Below are 3,646 nucleotides of genomic sequence, written 5' to 3' on the forward strand. Positions count from 1 at the left end.
TTTAAGCTACTAAATTTCAGGGTAATTTGTTACATAGCAAGAGAGCACTAATAATACTGGCCTCATAAAGATCTGAAGGCAGAGCACTGCAGACAGGGGAGAGCAAGGCAAAGGCCCTGGGGTAGAAGTAATCCTGGCATGTTCAAAATGAACAGGAAAAAAAAAAGTGTTACTTAACCTCCTGAAGCCTCAGTTTTCTCATCTGTAAAATAGGGATGATGATTGTCACAGCTCCTCACTGGGTTGTTATTGGGATTGATTAATAGTATCTGACACAACTGTTTGCTATTCAGCCTCCTCTTGGCTTCTCTTTCTCCTCCTCCTGCCTAGACCTGATATCTGAAAGCCTGAGCCTCTTGCCAGCCACTTTGGTCTTCTGCCCCCAATCTCCATCAACACGCCCAGCAGCTGGAGGTCCAGAGATGCTTCCAGACAAGATTCTGAGCTCAGATAAATAGGTATTCCACAGATGGGAATGAGAGGCGTTCCAGTTTTGCAGCTCTCCCCTGAAATCCCTGCCTTCTTTGCTCATCACCCACTTGCTAACTCCCTTAGAGCCAGTGAGAGTCTCCTACAATCCTAGAAGATTCCAGATTGTCAGACAAAGCCCTTAGTTTCCACCAAAACCCTCCATTTGCCCACACATCCACCTGTGCTCTGTTGGGGTGGGGAGAAGCCCTTCTCCACCACTGTGACGGCATCAGCCCCAAAGCAGGGCCACAGCGCAAGGTCTCAGCCACAGTGGTGGGGGAGGGCTGGAATTAGTTTACACGCACGCGCAAGCACACATATTCCTGTACTTTGAAGCCCCTCCCTGCCCTTGGGTGGAGTCCTTTGTGTACCATCACAAACAAGTCTGTGAGTGAGAGTGTTGGAGTCAATAGTCCGTGAACTGGCTGGATGTTGCACACACCTCCGTCACTGCTGGCCACAATCTCTGTCCCTACCAAGTAGGCACACCATATTCTAGACTGGCAATAACAATAATAATGATAATCAGTAGTGAAAGGGTGCTTCCTCTCCTCCAGGCGCTGTCCGAAGACCTTCACAGCAACCACATGAAGAGTGTACCATTATTATCTCCAATGATGTATTGAGAGCACAGAAAGATGAAGTAACTTGCCCAAGGCCACACAGGAGGAAGAGGGGATTCAAACCCAAGCAATCATCAGCAGAGAACAGACGGTGCCATACAGGCCTGCGTGCCCTATCCATTCGGGCCTCAGCTGCCTGGATCCAAGGATGGCCGGTCCACGAGATGAGGATCTGGACCAACCAGTTGCTCCTTTAGCAGAAATGGGATCAGTGGGCACAGAGGCCAAAAGAAACTGAGCTTCCCCACAAAGTAAAGACAAGGGGACAGCCTTCAGGGCCGGGAGTCAGAGAGGACAGAGCAGCAATTCAGACAAAAGCAAAGATGAAATGACCAAGAAGCTACCAGAAGAGGGGCCTAGAGGCAACCTCAGGCTGCTGGCTCCTAAGCTCCAGGTTGCTGGAGACCTGGTGGCTGAGCGACTCCCGCCCCCAACCCAGAGATCTGGAGCCTCTCCTGCATCTACAGTAAGTCTCCTTTGTGGGGCAAGCTTCGAAGAAGTCTCCCACCCTGGCTATCAGAAAAGCTCTGACCAGAACATACTGTGCGGCCTTGGACAAGCCACCTAACCTCTCTGAGCCTCCGACTACTCCATGAAATGCAATTTTGTAAGAATTCAAATAGATACTAAGAGGTTGCTAGCACTAATAGGCCTAAAGGCAATGGCAGAGATTATCAGAGCATTCTGGTGCTTCCCACTCCACTCCCCTGGTGAACTAAATCCTGAGTGAGCACAGTTTAGGCTCTGACTGGGGCCCTAAGTGAGTGGCACTGCCCTGATCGGGGTACCTCGTGTGCCACAAGACCCCGTGTGCCCCACCCGGGTGAGAATGCTGCCGTGGGGCTCCTGTACCCCTCTCCCCTCTGGGGCCCTGGCCTCTGCCCAGCCCCCATCAGCCTCCTCCCCTGCCCACACCAAACAGCTGGGATCTGCTGTGTTGTTGTGCTTTAACAAACTATTTGGGGATCACACAAAAATTACAAATAATAGTTCAGAGAGGTCCCACACGCCCTTCGCCCAGCTTCCTGTAATGTTAACATCTTCCATAACCATGGTATCAAAACCAGGAGATTAACACGGCACCATACTGAGCGTCCGGTGACAGCATAGAGACGTCTCAGCCCAATCCTGCCCTCGAGGAGTCACGGCCTCAGGGAGAACAGATATGGAAGTGAGACAGTCACCCTGTGATGAGGTCCAGACAGAGGAGGCTCATCTTGCTTGTGGGGCGCAGAGCGGAAGCCCTTCATTCCAGCACAAGAGGGTCCCGGTCTGAGCTGAGCCCTGAAGGACAAGTCTCCAGAAGTCAATGCTCTTCCCCAAGTACTGGTCCAGGGCTTACTGAGGGTCCCTTTCCCAGTGAATTTTCAGGGAAGACAAAGGCCGAACCATAGAGGGAGACGAGACCAGGAGGCAGACAGACGGGGGCCGAACCCCCGCTTCAACACTGTGCGACTCTGAGCAGGTGACTCAACTTTTCTGGGCTTCAGATTCCTTGCTCCTCCCATGCATCTCTCTCCATCTCTGTTTCAGACTCTGCATCTCGGGTCCTCTATCAGATGCAGTGTCTTCCTGCCTCTCGTTCATCTCGCCCAGTCTCTCTCAGCCTTGGCCCTCCCCCCATCCCAAGGCCCTTGGAGTCCCATTAATTTTGAGAGGCTGTCTGGATGGATTGCCGCCTGGCCCCGTCCTGGGGCTCAGAGAGCTGTGTAATTATCCACTTGGAGCTGAGGGGAAGCGATAACCAGTTCTCCCTCCCTCCTTCCCTGCTTGCCTTATGCTCATCCATTTTGCTCAAACATCCCCAGGGAAGCCGATTATGGAGGGGCCCACTGGGGGAGGTGGGATGGGGATCCTCATTACCTCAGACAAGGTCAGTGAAAGGGAATACCAAGGCCCTGACCCCCCAGCCTGGGCCCTTCTGTCTGTCCCGGACATCACAACTTAATCTCTAGACCATTATCTCCAGCCCGGAGCTCACTCCTGTGCCCCTGCCTTGTTCAGCCAACTTTCCCCGGGGCACCTGCTGCGTACATCCCACAGGTCCTCAAATTCAACACCTCCAACCTAAACACATCATCTTTCCTCCCAGCCCTGCCTCCCCCATCCCTACCCTCCTCCTCCCACACCCCACTCATTGTCGCCTCAGCTAATGTGCCACAACCGTCCATTTCTCTGTTTACCTCGGACCAGCAGGACCAGCTTCTGTGTCTTAAAATGTACCTGGGAGTGGACCCCTTCCCCTGGACAGCCCATGGACCCTGCACACTGGCAGTGTCCCAAGTCTAATTTATATCATCTTACCTGCAATCTCCCTGCCTCTGTGACACCCCCCCTTCGCAATCACAGATACCAAATTTCTCCACCTCCTCCTGATCCCCCTACATACAACCCAATAGTCCCCATCCTGGGGCAGGAGAATGGACTTTGGAGTGGATAAGAACTGAGAGATAATCCCAGCTCCATCATTCCCTGACTGTGGCCTGGAGCAGGTCACTTCACCTCTGGCCCTCGGTTTTATAGTCTATGAAATGGGACTAAGGGGACCCACC

The sequence above is a fragment of the Herpailurus yagouaroundi genome, unplaced genomic scaffold, assembly GCF_014898765.1.
Source record: "Herpailurus yagouaroundi ecotype Mexico unplaced genomic scaffold, PumYag 77, whole genome shotgun sequence".
NCBI classification, from domain to species: domain Eukaryota; kingdom Metazoa; phylum Chordata; class Mammalia; order Carnivora; family Felidae; genus Herpailurus; species Herpailurus yagouaroundi.